The sequence below is a fragment of the Panulirus ornatus genome, chromosome 19, assembly GCF_036320965.1.
Source record: "Panulirus ornatus isolate Po-2019 chromosome 19, ASM3632096v1, whole genome shotgun sequence".
NCBI lineage: Eukaryota > Metazoa > Arthropoda > Malacostraca > Decapoda > Palinuridae > Panulirus > Panulirus ornatus.
The window spans coordinates 63,535,073-63,553,962 of record NC_092242.1 but is presented as its reverse complement, the minus strand read 5'-3'; the positions used below and the strand labels follow the sequence as shown (position 1 = coordinate 63,553,962).

Here is an 18,890-nt window from a genome sequence, read left to right as displayed (position 1 = left end):
TGAAAAGATATTTGAAATATCACAGTCGCGTGGTAAGCGCAAGCAAACCACCACTAGAAATTTCGCTCCTGTAGTCTCTCTCTCTCTCTCTCTCTCTCAACCGGACAGTCATACTCTTACGTAATATATTATCTCTGCAAATACATTGCATTGTTATGCACATTCTTTTGCGGTGTTAGTAACAATGACCCAGCGATGTACAAGCTCCGTGTATCCTTTACCGACGTCTTGTTCCCACAGGACTCATTACCCGCCCATCAATACCCCGTTATTCTCGTCTCTTCGTTCAGTGACGCTGTGGGATTCTTCCCCCGTCATGCCTTTTTCTGAATCTCATTTCACTTAGAAAAAAAAATGATCAAAAGTCGGAGCTATTCAGCCGATATGGCTTTGGTTTCGGGCATGCTTTGTGCCCGTCATGTCGGTTGCAATGAGACAAGTGCAGTAACTATTATCTCTTCTTGGGTCTATTCTTCGTTTGATCGTTCAGAATCTTGAAAAAGAATCTCTTAACCTCCTCGAGGTCCTTGAGTAATTGTGACATTCAGTATGTCTTTCCAGCTAAGATGATTAAACACTGAAACCGCTGCACAGAACTTTTTGCCGAGAAATTTAGGAAACATCTTCGGTCGCCTTGACCTCAAGCGTCTTTTGTTGACCATTACACACGTCTTCCACCAACGCCTTCCATCTGGTTTCATACATGCTTAACGTGTTCATTCGTTATCATAACTCCCAGAGGACGGTGGAATGATGACCTGGCCTTTCACCTGACCCCTTGAGGGTCAGGACCGTTGGGTCAAAAAGCCAGAGCATTAAACCCAAGGTTGGTACCATTGTGCTGTGTGTGTGTGTGTGTGTGTGTGTGTGTGCTATATCACGCTCCAGCCAGAATAGACAAGGAAGACCCACCGTCTGTCTGTGAATGACTCCTGAAATCGGCACTTTCTTTCTTACCAGTTGACCTTATCTCTCCCAACTCTCCTGACCCCTGCAGCTCTTGACCTGCTTAGACGGGACTACTGTTCTTGCTCAGAAGAGAGAGACAGGTTTGTTGGTGCGGCGCCACACATGTCCTTCCACATCGTAGCCCACACTTCCGCACCTGGCTTATACTTCCACGCTTGGCTCACGCTTTCATCACTAGCACCCACACTTCCACCCCTGACCCACACTTCAACACCTGACCACACTTCTCCCTCTGACCCCCACCATCCCAGTCCCACGCTGACCTGGAAATACTGGGAAACCACAATAATATAGGGATCTCGACCCTTAGCAACCCCTTTGTCCAATCCGGACCAGAAACCCGGCGCCAAACGCCCTCACAAGGTTTTTATTTCAGTGACCCAGTGTATCCTAAGAACCACAGCAACTTTATCAAATGGTGCCGTGCTACCTGAGAGGCGGGATGTGTTCACCAATCCCCAACCTCCAAACTTCACTTTTAAGAGCTGATTGGCTGTCTAGGGGGTGGCCGGGGAAGCGAAATTCTTACTTTTCAACACACAGATGTATCTTTCTTCCGGTTCTGCTGCTTTGGCCTCGTCACCGAGGCTGTGTATCAGTATACGTCTCTTATGGTGAAGTAAACATTACATTCTACCTCAGGACGTTGTTCATACTTATTCACTTGAATATTGTTTAAGATGAACGGTTATTCATTAAAGTCGTCGTCAGGGGCGCCAGTATCTCAGCAATTTATCGAATCTGTTCATCCTTTGTGTCTTGGTCCACTCCATCCTTTATTGCCGTTTTTCAACAGTGAGAACACAACGATATGGTCCTTAAGGACAACAGTACGATCCTTGAATAATGACCATGGTGCATAATAGTCTGGCCTTCAACTTGACCCTGCAGGAGTAGGTCTATAGGGCAGGCCAACATATGTGGAGTCCTACCTTCGTACTCAAGGATCGTTCCTTCGTGCTCAAGGGTCGTGCCGTCGTGTTCAAGGGTCGTGACGTTGTGCTAAAGGAATCAAATACAGAGATTTTCAAAACTTTTGTCTATCATTTTTGTCTGGCTACACCACCTAAACAGATTGTTAGCACTTAACTCAGTAACTATATGTTCACATGTCTCCACTCTTTTATAAATGTTTCGCCTGATATTCTGAACAAGCTGCCGAGCCTAGTTTTCTACTGCTTTCATTTCTTACATATCTGTACGTAAGGTAATTATAGACTTACATTCATACGTATTTATGTTTTGTATACATATGTATATAAGCTTTCTACTGTTTCATTTCTTACATATCCGTACGGAAGGTAGTTGCAGTCTTACATTCATACGTACTTATGTCTTGTATAGATATGTATAAGGTACATATACAAAAAAATACACATGTGAATAGATATATACATTAGCAGCTACTGCCTTTTTCTACGCAACACACGAAACTCGCCCAGTTTGCGGCCTCCACCCACAGATGAATATAATGAATCACCTACCGGATTTCAGGATGTCTTACGTGACCTTTGCTCTTTAGTGGGGAAACACTGAACAATGAATCAAGAACGTCATGTATTATGGAAAAAAAAAGTCTTGCAGAAGTAAACGCATGTTGCGAATGAGCAGTTTTTCCACACAAACAAAAACAGAACACGTAGTCGCTACACTAACTATGATGTCGAATACATTAAATGTCAGTAACTTAAAGGCCATTGAGGCGATGCGCTATTACTGTCTCGCTAAGTCAAGAGGTTAACAACAAAGTCATTAAGTCTGGATCCGTGCCAAGGCATCCTAGGATTAAATTCTTTTTATTTATGCATCAGACAGGTACTATTCATTGCTCTGGATGGTAACAGAAGAATTTTTTTAAGTTGGGATATCTTACAGGTTATATTTGAAACTCTCAAAGACTTTGTTTATTGATATGTGGATATACTTCATGAGTATACTAAGAGTACAATAGCCTGGAATCCTGGGTATACGTAAACTCGAACATTTCATCTCGTAAATATTGACAGTTTTACGCTGTTAGCATACCGGCTAAACAGGTAATACGTTTTGAGAATTTCAACTTGCTCTCGGTAATAATTTCGATGACAGGAGTGCTTCCTAACCTCACATTCAACCTTGACATTTGGAAACTCCCACACCCTTTCCGTTTACTATATATCTCACTCGGTTAAGTTTATTGCAGAGCCTTTTTTAATCATTGCATTGCAAATATCATTTATGTTATAGTAAAACATTCGACTGATGTGTATTCACAACAGTAGGAATTTCCCCAAAGGGTTGAATGTGCCTCGGCCCGACACTCTGGTAATATCTCATGGATATGTATAATCGACCTTCAGACGTTATCACCAAGGGAGCAATTTTCGAAACATTCCACTTCGAGTTTACAGTCCACTTATATATACATATATATATATATATATATATATATATATATATATATATATATATATATATATATATATATATATATATAGAGAGAGAGAGAGAGAGAGAGAGAGAGAGAGGTAAATCATATTAGCAATTCTCATAGATATAAGCAAATACATAACTAACATTTACATCTATAATTCTGACTAATAGGAAACCTTCACTGTAAGAGACCTGTATTTTCATTACAAAGTTACTCCTACGGACAAGCTGTGTTTTGCAACAACTGTATCTATGATAAAAGTTCATATTTCTATAACTAATGGAAAGACATCTATGTTAATCTGTATTCGTTAATGATTGGAGAAAATGGGGCTTGTAGCTTTTAATAGGTCACGTTTGATGGACTTGTGTTCGTGATTCGACAAGTTTTCTATGATAGCGATCGTAATTGTATCGCCAACTAAAGAAAAATAAGATAACTCGTTTACACAATTGAGAACTTCTGTAGAATAAAATTAGAATACTCTTACTTGTATTGAGTGTTATATGAATGTTTGATTATATCAATAATCTTATATAGGTCAGTATATATTGATAATGTAGCATTAAGGTGGAGGTAAACAAATTTCTCAGGGTGATTACACTAAGTATATATATGTTATAAAAAATCAGGAAAGAATTCTACGTATGTATTTATTTTCTATATTTCAATTTATATTAAAATTACTATAAAAACATTCTTTACTGTTAATTTTGTACAAAATGAGTATTCATCGCACCATTATATACTTAGAGTAGTACATTCATTACAGAATCTCTAATTGACATATAGTATATAGACACCGATAATACTGTTTTCTTCATAAATATAAACCTAACATTCGCTTTGAAAAAATTCTACATCCAGATACTAGCAGTAAGGAAATTACCACCAGCAATCTTCTATAGCTTAAATGTCGTATCCATGCCTTGAACGGAGGGTAAAGTAAGGGGGGGAAGTAGTGAGGCTTCGAAGCCGAGGTGGGAGTGGTGTGAACCTCGAATCCTGCTCTGCCCAGGAGCTGTCACAGTTACAGAGAAAATGATTCTTTTCATGGGTTACTACAATGGTTTATCTCACTCCCTATGGAACTCCTTTACAAGGATCTCTCCGTGACAGATATTCATCATAATTTTCATGAACTGTAGTTGGATATTTCAAAAGGTTATTCTTTTCTTGATTAACAAATATAGTTAAATTTGAATGGACTATTCAGATTTTTGTAGGTTTTATGTTTTAGCCTTAGATGTATGATAGGTGGCTGATGATATGATTCATACAAATCATTGCCTATTTTAGACAGGATTCCAAACCATAAGTAAAACTCCAATGATTTCTTACGTTCACTTGGGTTATCTTCATTCATCGAAAGGTCCTTTGATTTTACCAATTCTTCTCTGGTACATATACTGATTTTATGTACGTGACGTCATCACAGACGGGGTCACAGACTGGCAGCCAGAATGGTGTCATGCATGGTTATCTTGTCATGGTGTCATGATCACTTCCGTCATCATGAAACTAAACCTAAAGTGGTCATCAGCCGTATGAACTGACGAGTGATTTTTCTTTTTAGATGTCTGAGACGGCACGGGCAACCGAATCTCTAATCTATCTTATTAACACTATATATGAGTTTACCCTACCTGAGCTAGGTATCCATTTTATCGACCAACTTCTTAAAGGTGGATGAAGAGTTGGGTTGACTGTGGATCGACTGCTGCAACCAGTATTTGATCTAATGCGCTCGACCCTGGGCGGCCCATTAATGCGTTACAGTCAGAAACGCCAATGTGATTGTAGTACAAATATATATATATATATATATATATATATATATATATATATATATATATATATATATATATATACACACATACACACTAGTGTTTGTGAATGTGTTTACTCCGTGTGTAACAGGGAGAGTGTTTTGCTCGTGTTGCCCTGTCTCTTAACACTGTATAATAAGTATCATGCCTTCACTCTTTTGCACACACACACACACACACACACACACACAGGCATGTATACCCATTTACTAACCAGCTGTGGGCCGACTGCTGGGCCCAGGATTCGAACCCCCGTGGCCCATGTGTGAATCATGGTCACGACGGTACCCAGTTCACCATGAAAACTATGTGTGTGTGTTTGTGTGTGTGTGTGTGTGTGTGTGTGTGTGTGTGTACAAGTCAAGAAACTAGAGAATATGCCATGATACGAAAGAAGCAAGGGAAAAATATTTAATCTATTAAGCAATCTTTTTTTTTTTTTCTTTTAACTGGATCCTTGTGATATGTGCACTACGGAGAAATTGCTTTCCTAGGGATCGAATCCTTGTGAAAGGGTTTCGCGCCTACACACCTGGAAGTGTGGGTCTGGGCCGCCCGTTGTGTGGAGGTCCAGGCCACACCTGGATCCTGTAGGGATAGCTCTACATCTCTTTCACAAATTTTCATGGAAGGCTTACGCAGCTGCCTAAATATAGAAGATACGCCATCAACGCATCGTATGATTCTCATGCTAAAAATAAATACATATATACCCTAAACAAATTTCTTGTTGGATATCTAAATGGAGAGTACCAAAAACGCATGAAAATGCAATATACGGTACGTCTCATTATATCATCTCAGAATCATAATCCTAATGTGGATTTGATATCAAAGAGCCTTAGTTCATTCATCTATACGCAGCAAGCGAGAGGGGGTCTGCCGGTATATTGTATTCTGAATGATTATGTTTCAAACCACGAGAATGTGAGATGAGTTTTTTGTCATTTTATGAAATGCATGAATAATGAAATGGCTGATTGTGAAGACCTTGTATTTGAAAATTAGCATTTTCTCTCAAAATGTTATTGATCTTCACAGAAGTTTTGCTTGAATAGTTGTAACCGGCCTCTTCGTCTTCATTAACATACTGAAAAATCGGACTGTTTCTATTATAGTATGCGATATTCACTACAAAATTGCTCATTAAATTAAATGATACAGAGGAGGTTATACTGAAAATTTGAAATCTTTCTATTCTAACACTATTTTGTTACCTCTTATCTTCATAGTTAGTGGTCCTATGTTTACAGAATCTTGTTCAAGAATTATATTTTATGCAGTAACTAGAAATATTAATAGAACTAAATTAAATGCAGTTGCGACGTGGCGCCGCCATTCTGTTTTTGTACCCTAAGCTTCAGCTGGTTCGTTCGGGACTCGAATCCGCGTCATTGGCCAGTCCTCGCCAGTTGCCAGCTAGGTACGAATGTGTATTGGGCTAGACTTACCAAGGTTGTATTTGTATCTTTTCCATGGGATTAACTCCCATAATCTTTTGCCGTCGAACGTTCGCCTAAGGCAATCTTAGGTTAGTGTATCATTGATTTATTGAAGTGTAGGTTGTATAGTATTACCTTGACCCAGGGTGTCAGCTTCACCATATGAAAGGTAAAATGGGAGGCCTGTGGGAGCTTCAAGGCTGAATCAGGGTAAAGCAAGAAACAGATTCCAGTTTTGAGGCAATGTTGTCATGATTTATTATTAACTAGCTATATGTCTTTAGATATTACAGCTGCTTTACGTATGTAGCGTATAGGACTCACGACGTAAGCCAGTGTAATGAATGAAACGACATCATTCTGAGGCCTGGGTTAGAAATTGTGCTAATTGTAAATATTATTACACCCAAGTTGAAAATTATATCAAATTTAGTGTTTATACTATTGTATCTTTACGTTCATTATGTATGTTGTGTTGGCAGTGGGGGGTTGGCCAGTGTTCAAGAAGGAATTGAGTAGTGAAAGCAGTGTCTGTCTGGTGTCCTACTTACTGCTATCTACAATAGTATATGTTAGTTGTTTTAGTTGTCCTACGGCAGGATACAAAAGTGCTTTATTCCACAGTCACAATACGTTAATAGAACTGTAGTTTGAACAGTAATTTATAATATGCAAGAGAAATATTTTTGCCACTGCCTCTGTTTCTGTGACAATAGTGTAAGTATTGATAACAATTGTCAAAATCCTACACATATAAAGAATCACACTGGCATTTATATAGTGAAAAACGTGTGATATGTGATTACTGACTGTGACAAGAAACTACTAATAACATTGATTGAAGGAGCTAGAGATTATTTGATAATTAGTTATGGGTGTCAAGATGCATGTTACAGGAAGTACAAAGTAAGAAGTTGGTGATGTGCAATTATAGAATATTCTTGTCAACAAGCCACATATAACAAGAAGACCTGCAGCATTTGTTATAGTAAGAAGTCACTTATTTATGTTTATACTTTAGATATGCTCTTATATGTTAAATGAGTAATGGTACATATTATTTACCTATTTCATTGTGTGTACACTTGCCATACCCAGATATAATCTGCTGTGAGATCATCAGCACTGAAATAACATCACTTATAGCATATGTGAGAGAATTTTTGGAATCAGTGAATACTTATGGAGCAATAATTGTTTATTACCAGTATTTATGGTATTCTGTAAACAGTGTGCCGCAAGAAGAGAAATGTGATATAAGTCAGGGTTGATTATTAGTTTAACTGTGCCTTTACATTTGCTTGGGACATTGAATTTTGTTTTGCAGTGGTAGTATAGTGTTTAGATTAATAGAATAAGAGTGGCTGAACAGTATTTATTATTCTTATGTATTAAAGAAAACAATAGTGGTGAGGGTTTTGAAGATCAGGGAAAATATGGGGTTGGTTAACAAATGTAAGCAATTAAAAAAAAGTCAACAGAGTGTATAAAAGCTTCATCCAACTTTCTTAAAGGGCTGGATTTCTAGTAGAAATATGTAAACATTATGTGATCTGCTGTTGGTTACGGCATGGAATGGCTTCGTTTTGGGAAGCTGGCTGGCAAACTATATAGCCTCTTGCTTTCTCATCTATTTTTATACATTTACGGACAGTTGGCGTCATGCTTCATGGGTGTATCTGGTATATTTTGATTTTGGTATATTTTGATTAGAATATTTAAAATTAAGGTAAATCTTGGCTGCTAGGTAAAGGTAGATGAGATTTTTTTTAGGTTTTGTTTTCTTGCTAGTTTTGCATATTTACCTGAAAGCCTCCGTTATGTTCATAGCTCTTACCATTAATGCCTTATTTACCCTTATTCTATTCTCTAAAGACTATGTTATCATTGCAAAAAAAGATGATTCAATTTTCACTGCTGTTAGTGTGCCAGAGCTAATGTGATGCATTACTGGACAGGATATAATAGCAAGCAGATGCATCTTAAACTGTTTTGGTACTTCAAACCAAGCCAAACATAAATTGATCTCTTAATATTTCTCATGCTCTTAAGAGACAAAACTTGATGTTCCAGAAGTCAGAGAGTACAGATCACATCATAGTTTTGCACGTAAGATTTATTCTTTCAGAAATTGAAGTGTTATGCTGGAGTGCACCACATCATAATTATCAATATGTACTACTTTCTCACCCTTCCCAAATTTTAGTGGAATTAATGTCATGGTGTCTCTTGTCATTTTCATGATTCTTGTGCATCTTACTGCTAACAAGCAAAGTTAGTAATTTCAGAAAATAACCTGTTGCTTTTTTTTCATTTGACTTTTCATCAGTGTTAGCAACACTGGATCAGCATCATTAGCTGTTACATGATATGATAGTGTGTGTCAACACTTGCTGGCAGTGTATATTAGAAAATGGATACTGTATATGACCAGCTGATCTTGATAGCTTCATTCTGGATGATGATGAAGCTGAGCAAATATAGTGCCACTATCATCCAGTCTGATATGATTAATGTTATTCTGCTAGATGAATAGTTAGTTACATATTCAGTGACTGTTAGCAATTTGCTATAATTAGATTTTATATTGTTAGACTCCTGATTGTTTAACCATTGAGTGTGATGTTATATCTTGAGCACATCGTTATATCCCTTGAGGGCAATGGTGTGCCCCTTAGATATGATAGCCTGACCTTTAACCTAACCCTTATTGGTCATGTCACAGGTTATGTAATCATACCCATAGGTTTTACCATTATGAACAAGGGTCATATAGTTCTTTTTATCTATTCATGTATTTATGTTTACCTTGAGATCACTTTCTGACAGGGTGCTGGTGTTATACCAAGACCCTTTTCCAGGGGCTCCTGCAGCCCAAGGCTTCACTGCATTCAATAGCAGACATGAGGTGGACCCCTTTGGAGTGGGAAGTTTTTCACGAGACTGTACCCTGTTTTATCAACAGACGGTGGATAATACAGCTTCACCAAAGGTGAATTTTTACTTGTGGTGTAACCACAAGCAGGTGAAGTCCTGTAACACATACTGTTTTGTTCAAGGGCTTAATCAGATTTGTTATATGCTGGCATTTTTTTTTGATAAGTAGATTAAGGAAGGATAGATTGTGAATGATGAGAATAATTTTAAGATTTAATGTACTGTATTATGATTATACTAGATAAGCATTATCTGGTATACAGGGGCCAACATACTGTCATTGGACTGAACTGTGGCACGTGAAGCAGCTGGGGGAAGCCATGGAAAAGTCTGTGGGGCCTGGTTGTGGATGTAGTTTCAGTATATTGCAGCTAAAGAATGGATATGAGCAAATGTGGGTGGGCTTTGTGTGTTCCCAGTGCTACCTTGCTGATGCAGGAAACAGCAATCAAATATGAAAAGATACAATGTTGATGGTTATGGTGTGCATAATCAAATAATATGCCATGAAATAAAAGTAAAAGAATTTGAAGATGTACGGGATGATTATTTTTAACATAAAGTCTTACCATTGAATGCAGAGGAAAAGTGGAATTATTTGGACATGAAAAAGATGCTTTAAAAGTCAAAGTGCAATGACCTTTGAGGAACATAAAAGAGGGCTCTTAATTCTTTTTCATTAAAAAGATCTCATGCATGCTATTTAGAACTTTAAGATAAGGGAAGTAAGACGACTAATGACATTATTAGAAACCTTTTATTTTTTTCTTATTGGGATATTGCTGTATGCTAACATTGCATAAAGCCCGAGATACTGCTAAGCCAGAAAGAGCTCTATCCATTGTTTGCATCCATATAGTAAAACATAAGAATTAATGGGACACACTGCTGTATAAGCTTGTTTGTCTTAGAAAAGATCATAGCTTATAAATAGAAAAAATATTAAGATACTTTAACCCCTAAAACTAAGTTTTTTTGACTATGAAATACTGGAAACATTATAGAAGAGGCAATCTATCATTGATGCTTTTATTATATGTCTTAAAACATAGACATAATGTGAAAACACAGTGGCTTACAGATGGAAAAATATTAATTGGCTCTAAGCTTTATTATTTGGGGGGTGAAGAAAGTGCAAGATGCCAGAACAAAGATCATTGACATCTTTATCCCCTTTTAAATACCTCATACTGATGAACAGTTTGGAAATACAGTATATATATGGGTATTGTTAGTTTGTGATCTTAGATGAAATAATCCATAAGCATGTAAATGAAAATAATGTGTTGAATTGAAATGTTTAAGGACAATATATGGTGAGATGGCTTGATCAAGTAAATAATGGAAGAGGAGGAGAGATGTTAGGTAATAAAAAGAGTGTGGTTGAGAGAGTAGGTGTGCTGAAATGGTTTGGACATGTGGAGAAAATGAGTGAGGAAAGATTGACAAAGAGAATATGTGCCAGAAGTGGAGGGAACAAGGAGAACTGGGAGCCCAAATTGGAGATGGAGGGATGGAGTGAAAAACATTTTGAGTGACCGGGGCCTAAACATGCTGGAGAGGGAAAGGCATGCATGGGATAGAGTGTATTGGAACGATGTGGTGTACTGGAGACAACGTGCTGTCAGTGGCCTGAGTCAGGGTATGTGAAATGTCTGGGGTAAACCATGGAAAGATTTATGGGGCCTGAATGTGGATAGGGAGCTGTGAGTTTGGTGCATTATACGTGACAGCTTGAGAGTGGATGTGAGCAGATGTGTCCTTTCTTTGTCTGTTTCTGGCACTACCTTGCTGATGTGGGAAATGGCAGTCAGATATGAAAGAAAAAGAAATGATAAATTAAGTCAGCAAGGTAAGCAGCTGAGAACTTGAATTGTTGCAGCCCAGTGAGACCTAGTTAGTGTCAAAGTAGGTAAGCAGCTATTCTCTGCCAGTTTTGTTTAGACTGTTTCAAGTTGAGTTGGCTGTATTTAAAATGTCTGCACCCTACAATCATGAAAACCTTATAAAGTCCTCGAGTTAGTAGTGTTAGCATTTTTTGAGATTGAATTTCTTATTTGCTATAGCTTCTGCCACATGAGTTTGTATGTCTTATGTTATGGGATCTTATTAAAGATTTGTCTCTGTTTTCTACGTTCAGTATCATATTGTGATTACATTTTAATTCGGTGTTTAATTTTTGTAAATTTGGTTCGTTTTTCTTTGCTTGTCTGCAGATTTCAACCAGGTGATTATTTGGCATTTTTTTATTGTATTTCAAAAGATCTGTAGTATATTCACATTGTTTTATCTAAAATCTACTCCAAGTTGGGATTGGTATGTAATGCAGGGTGTTTCAAAAATTTGGGATCACAAGCAGAATCCTCTGTTGACCCTTAGTTCAAAGGTAATGATAGGAGTTTTAGAGAGAGTGGAAAATCGATCTTAAAGAGTATTTCATAGCTATTTGGAATATACCAGTGATTTTGAAAAGAACGTGCTTATTTGAGGAGGGCAACTGGCTTTATTTCTCTTTTTTCCATCCATCATTATCATTTTTTGTACTTTATTTTTTTTTTAATTAATTTTCAAGTATTTGTGTTAATTTGTGCAAGAATCTGAAAAGCAGGCCAGAATACCAAAAAGAAAAGTTACCTCTCCTCTGGGAGTGAGCTTAGGTCTTGTATTGTTTTGTCTGTTTGTCAGATATTCCGAAGAATTTATAAGAACCCCACTTTTTGATTTACATTATATTAATCTATGCAGGATCATAAGCAATAATTTTTTTTAGAATCATTCCAATGATTTTGAATATTGTACCAGTAGTAGAGAGGCTTGGTTTCTTTTATTGTTTAACTGCTGTATTGTGAAAGTTCCTAGGTTATATCTCCGTCCTAGATTTAATTATGTATAAATGGCAAATGTTACTTGATGTTCTTTTGTGTTACACTACAGTAGCTGTATTACATTGTGTTAAACTTCATAATTTTGCTCAAGAAAATGATTCACTTATATCATCACAGCACAATATATTTAGTAATAAAGTTTGTTATAATGTGTTACTACTGTTACACATTAAGTGTGATAAGTTTACTGTTTTATGATTTATAATATGTTGATTAGACAGAATTTTATAATGAGTTGTTATTTTTGTAGTCCCATGGGAATCCCATGACACTCATTTAGCCCCAAAGATAAGTTGGATGATGACATGAGGGTTCTGTGTAGGACATGTATTATGTACAGTCCTGGCAATGATGGGTACTGGTTAGGTCTGAGGTGTATTAGCCTGACAGATGTGTCTGTTGGCAATATGGAATTGAAATTATGTATCTTGGGAGGAGTGTGTTGAGAATAGTGTTTGTGTGGTGATGTTCATATAAATTAATTTGGTTTTACTTTATTTGGTTCATGAGTGGGGGGGGGTATTTATTTGTATTGGTGATTAAACTGTACATGCATCTCTTTTCTTTCAAATGGAGGTGAGTGGTTTGTGAGGGGATGGCAGGGATGACTGGGGTGGTGTTTGGCTGCAATATATTGTTTACCTCATGTTTGAATATGTTTGGGTTTCTGCCTGTAGATCATCTGTATTAGTGGCTTAAGTGTATCATGGTATTGTTTTTAGAAGTTTTGGAATTTTTATTAGTTTGTTTTGGATATAGTGCAGTTGTATGTATGTACTATTTATAGAGGATGAAAAGAGTTACTCTTGCTTCAGCCAAGTTTGGGTCTTGTAAGAGTACTATGTTACTCTTATACTATATATTTTAACCAGTATGATATGCTGTCCTGTTACTGCTACTTAGTCATGAACATGGAAGTATGCCTCTACACTAATATTAGTAATCACGCAAATGCCTAGGAAGGTGGGTGACCGCTCACATTTTGAGAACAGAGAAAATGTAGAACAATGAAGAAGTTTTCGGTTATATTTAGCACATATGAAAGTTGTTTGTATAATTAATGTCTCTTAAAGTTGCTGGAACCCACTCTGGAATAATTAAAACTCAGCGTAGGCATGCCGTACCTCAGCATTTATGAGGACATAAAGTTTAAGGTACACGTAGATCGTTAACTTCTTGGATTTGATGTAGGCTGTGGTCCTGACCTACCTCGGCAACTGGGAACGTGTGATTGCTCCAGCACATGGCGACGCACCCTTACCTCCCTCAATCCCGCACCGTGGCCAGCACCTGGCCAGTTTAATGTACACCTGCTGGTGACGTGTCATTTTCCCCCCCACACAAATGCTGCAACCTTTACTGTACTGTAAAGTTGCTCTGATGCTGTTTTTCTAACCATTTTCATAGCGCTCACGACGTGGTGAGGGAGCTCTAGTATACAAGTGGGCCTCATCACATGCGTCATATATCGAGTTAGTTACTAGTGTATTTGTCATCCTCTACCAGTGTCATGTCATTTAATTTTATCGGCCGTCAAACTGTTTTGATATACTGTTTGCCTATGTTTCACCTCATGTGTTATATGTTATCAGTCATGCGTCCGTTACTCATCAACATGCAGAACTCCTCTCCGTCATATAATATCCGCATAATGATGGAAGTGCCTGCGGAAAATGCACAACATAAAACAACTTTTCAAGGCTAGGATGCACAGTTTTTCATTGCATAATTTTATCCTACGGTATCCTGAGGTGTTTACAGGAAGCTCTTGGACGCATGATTATTGTCATATAAAATGTTGACGTGTAATGACCGAGTAGTGCGAGCATTGATATACGTGTTTATCTTCGTCATCCAGAGACTTTTTTCATAGATATTTTAGAATGATGACGTCTCATTCTCGTAATAACGTTTAAAGTCATTTTACGGTAAAACATATGTGGTACTAATTAATGATGGCAAGGAATAGGGGACTTGGTCTAATAAATGAATATGTGGCATCTGAGCCAGGCTTTGAGTGGCCAACGTTCAACGTTCTAAATATTAAAGGTTTGTATAGCTTGACAGTAGTTAACTTAGGGCATGGAACAGGACGTAGCGTATATCTTCAAATATAGATTATTCTATTATCTTTAGAAAAGCAACATTAGTATCAACTGTAGCTACACCAGCAGAACTCTTGAGTGAAAACCCGACTTGTCATGCATGATAGGGTGCACCGGTTGATCAGTGCACTAAGACGGGCTTTGTTGACCGTGGTGGTGCTGTAAGGCTTGTGTTGCTATGTACGTATAGCCGGCATCGACCTGTAACACGAGTCACCGCTTGGTTGAGGGTAAACAGTAGTGCTTGGCTAAGAACCGAACCCATGTTCATGCGGCGGTAAGCACAGTTTGTTTTCGTGGTGCCTGCTGCCTCCCACCCTCGCACCCTGACTCGGGTTTGGCCAGCACTTACTTATAAGTAGGGCGTAGCTACGTTTCATTAATTGATCTGAGTCACGACCCTCCTCCCCTCACACACACACACAAACAGTTTGTATTACTGGTATTATGGCTGATTATAACCTGAGGAGTCACACACCTAGGTTTCATCTCCTAGGATCAATCTCTTGTGTAGGTGTGTTGCTTTGATATTGAAGGTGTAGAGGAACAGTCGCCAGTTCAGCTAGCTTCAGACGAGAAGCTAAGCTGTTTTTTTTTAGTCATACTTTTGTGTGTGAAACTAGTTATGTGATCCTTGAGGCGTGAAACCACACTTCCTTGGACGTGCTGCCATTATCGTCGGGCAAGTGCACTCTCTAGTCCCCAGTGTGCTGACAGTTTCTATCACCCCTCGCTTTTACTCGTACACTCCTAGTAGCATGTTCTATTATGTAACTCTCTCTCTCTCTCTCTCTCTCTCTCTCTCTCTCTCTATATATATATATATATATATATATATATATATATATATATGTATGTATATAATGTGTGTGTGTGGAATTATATTTTTGTTTATTGATACGTTATTTTCTTAGTGAACGTTGACTCAGCTGCCTGAGTTAAGATAACTGCGAGTTAATGAATGTGTGTGTGTGTATGTTATGGGTGGGCACAAATTCGTACTTGAACGCATTCATGCTGGTTCATACTGGAAATTCACTGCCTCTGAGCGAAATGTCGTAGGTCCTTACATGAAAAGTTCTTCCACTCCTTTATCCCCGTTTCTCTTTCACTCAATCTAGTCATTAACTCCATTCTTATTTAAGTGGATATATTAAGTTCTTAAAGGTATGCACTTTTTGTAAGAATTAATTTTGGAGAAGTGGGTTCCCCAAACCAACCCCGCAGGCTTGCAAAGGGCAGGGTCGCCCAGTTCCCTCCGGGTAGACTGGCTAAGCTGCTCTACTACCTGTCTCTCTCTCATGTAATGTTTTCTCTTGGTTCCAGGCTGGTGGGTGGGTAGTGAACTGGGAATCCTCAAGACGCAGACGTTACTTTTAGAGGTGAGTGTTAAACTTCGTTTCATTGTTAATACTAGAAGTGCAGGCAGATGTTGTAACGCTGACAGTGCTTTCTGTAACTTTTCACACTTTACACAATTTATTTTACATCCTAATATTAAATCTACCACCTGCATTTATGACCATGTCTTAGTATATTCACTGCACAACTTGTGCTTGAACCTTGCGGCTATGAACTTAGCGTTCTTTATAACGCTGTCTGTTTTGTAAGTTTGACCTTTCATCCCATTTTGTATACCTTGTGTGTTACTAATGTAGACGTTTTGAACCTTTGATGGTGCTAACTCTGTAGTGTGTACCGTAGACCCTACAGTTTCTTGAAATGATCGTATATTGCGCAACCTCATCATCGAATGGACACGGTTTTTGAACACCCGGCAGTTAGGTGTGACAGTTGTCCAGCTGCAGTATTGCAGCTTGTAGTTAGTTATCTTTTGTCTGGCGCTGTACAAGTCATTATGTGGACTGGGGGACTGTCTTTTTCGCTTATATTTTTGCGTCCTTGGATATGATTTTTACGTATTAATACAGATTTTTAGACTGATGTTGATTCTCGAGTGTTTGAATATTCAGGTGCAGTCCCAAACAGGAGGCGGTGGTGGCAATGAGACATAGGGGGGTAGGGGATGCTACAGCAGTTCTAACTGCTTGTTGCACTCTCTCTCTCTCTCTCTCTCTCTCTCTCTCTCTCTCTCTCTCTCTCTCTCTCTCTCATAATACAAAGAAGTGATATGGACTACGATACAGTTTGCCTCCCTGACAACCCTTATCGGACTGTTTTCCGCTGATAAGTGACAGGTCAGTAGTGATGTGAACTCCACGCTCCCTCGTAAAGCTTGAATTTTGTGACATCTTCAACACGGTAGTCAGTCACACCCTGCTATGTCTCCCCCCCCCCCCTTCCTACCTTAACAACTTATCTGTTAACCAGCTTCGTATTTTGTGTGGGCCAGTGCAACATATCGCACTCCATAGTCTTCCATATTCAAAGTTTAGGCATCGTCAGCGAGTATCCTTGGGCACGAAGGGGTTTCCTTCAGGAGATTAGTAACGTAGATCAGAAATGTTACTCGTTCTCTTGCTTCTTCTCAGGTTAATAGCTGTTGATCCGTCTTAATCGTCGCCTTGTGAGACCAGCTGGGAAAGTTTAGCTTCATCACCTGTCTCGTGTTGTGTAGGAGAAGCCCTCTGGCCGGGCAAGTGTACACAAACCAGTTATCCGTCTCTTGTCTGTTGTTGACTCTTGTAGGAGTTCAGTACACTCGTCGTGAATGATCTCCGTGAAAGCATGTGGTCCTTCCCTCGTGTATTTTCTGCTTCCCAGTTGCTCTTTATTGACACCGTTGTGTGGTTCTTGGCTACCTCTCCCTTTTGTTTTAGTCTGCAATAGGTAGTAGAGTAGCTTTTCCTAATCTTTTGTGACCCACCCTTCAGCCAGATATCCTAACCAGCATCCAACTAGCTTGTTCCAAGTCTTTGCACTCTTCTCATGGGTCCAAGTGACGAGATGCTATGTGATACATGACCTTTGTGCGAGTCCCGTTCCCTTGGGCCTTAGTCTCTTGCGTGTGGAAAGTGCTGGTGGGCAGGTGGGTGGGAGGGGGTGAGAGAAGTCCAGGTTAGATTTATTCAACCTCCCCCTCTGTTCTCCCTCTCCCCCATTTCTACCCTATTCCCCACCCATCCACTTCCCCCTCCCTCCTCCTTCTCTGACAGGCAGCGCCAGCATGGGAGCAAGAACCACGCTGTGGTGTAGTGTTGTAGTAACGGATCGCGTCTCCCGTCCCCTCCACCCAACTCTCCCGCTTGTACCCTCTTCTCCGGATGTGAGGGTGGCTGAGGAGCAGGTTGTGAGGCCAAGTGGTGAGGGTGTATATGAGGCCAAATGGTTTCAACTGGTGTGTGTGTGTGTGTGTGTGTGTGTGTGTGTGTGTGATAGCAGGAAGAAGGTCAGACAGGTATCTTGGCCTCCAACACCGTACTTTTGGGTCGGGTTTCTTTGAAAACACTCATGTTGTGAGGTGCTGGCCTCACAGGACTCGCTCTCACTCCCTCCCCCCCACCTTGACCCTGCTTGCTTGTTTCCTTCCTGCCCTTACCCCACCTCTGTACTGTGCCTTCCTCCACTAGGAGTCAGACTTTTTCTTACTTTGATTTATCTATCTATCTATCTATCTATCTATCTATATATATATATATATATATATATATATATATATATATAGATAGATAGATAGATAGATACACAGACCCAGGGTCCAAGCAAGGTGGTCTGGCCGTGATACGTTCATATTTTACTGAGATACGCAGGCCACTTATACACAAGGTCCAAGCAAGGTGGGTCTGGCCTTAACTGCACTTAAAAAAAGAGAATACAGTCCCCTTAAAAGTAATTGAGGAAAAGGATAACAGAGCAGTCTGAGCTTCCACTCCCTCCGGCAGCATGCCGTACAGAGACCAGTTAGAAAAAATACCTTGCAGGATTGATGTCCATGAAGAAAATTTTTTATAGGAAATTTAGAATGTATATCGAATGTGAATATGTCATGTATCCCATCACCAACGACATACACCCTTTCAGTTTTTGATATTAATGCAATAGTAAGTATAAACTTTAAGCTCCAGCCTTGCGACCTACCACGTATGTTTTACTTCTGATGTGGGAGGTACAACAATCCTTTCTTGACGCTGGTCAGGCAATGATGTTAAGTTACCACAGCATGGCCAAAGCGAGATTAATGGTTGAGGAGGTAGAATGATATGCCACTACGTTTTGATGCTTGAATTAAAGATTTTTTCCAATAACTGAGAGTGACAGGTGATGATTAAGCCTGATTTTGAAGATGTTAATAGTGTTGCATTGAACAACATATCGTGGGAGCATGTTCTACGCGTCAGTAATGTTTTTAG

The 18,890-nt window shown here is 39.0% G+C and overlaps 1 protein-coding gene across 6 annotated transcripts in view; it reads left to right on the top strand.

Annotated features, from left to right (window-relative positions):
• The first annotated feature begins 6,611 nt into the window (after positions 1–6,611).
• Positions 6,612–18,890, top strand: part of LOC139755586 (uncharacterized) — a 31,828-nt gene continuing 19,549 nt past the window's right edge. The window contains exons 1-3 of one of the 6 annotated variants that reach the window (XM_071674100.1): positions 6,629–6,742; positions 9,483–9,645; positions 15,907–15,962. The gene's annotated coding sequence lies outside the window, so the exon portion shown is untranslated. Of the gene's footprint in view, positions 6,743–6,789; positions 6,823–6,980; positions 7,642–9,482; positions 9,646–14,593; positions 14,858–15,906; positions 15,963–18,890 lie in introns of those variants that run through there. The other 5 variants (XM_071674099.1, XM_071674103.1, XM_071674102.1 and 2 more) reach the window with 5 other exon arrangements.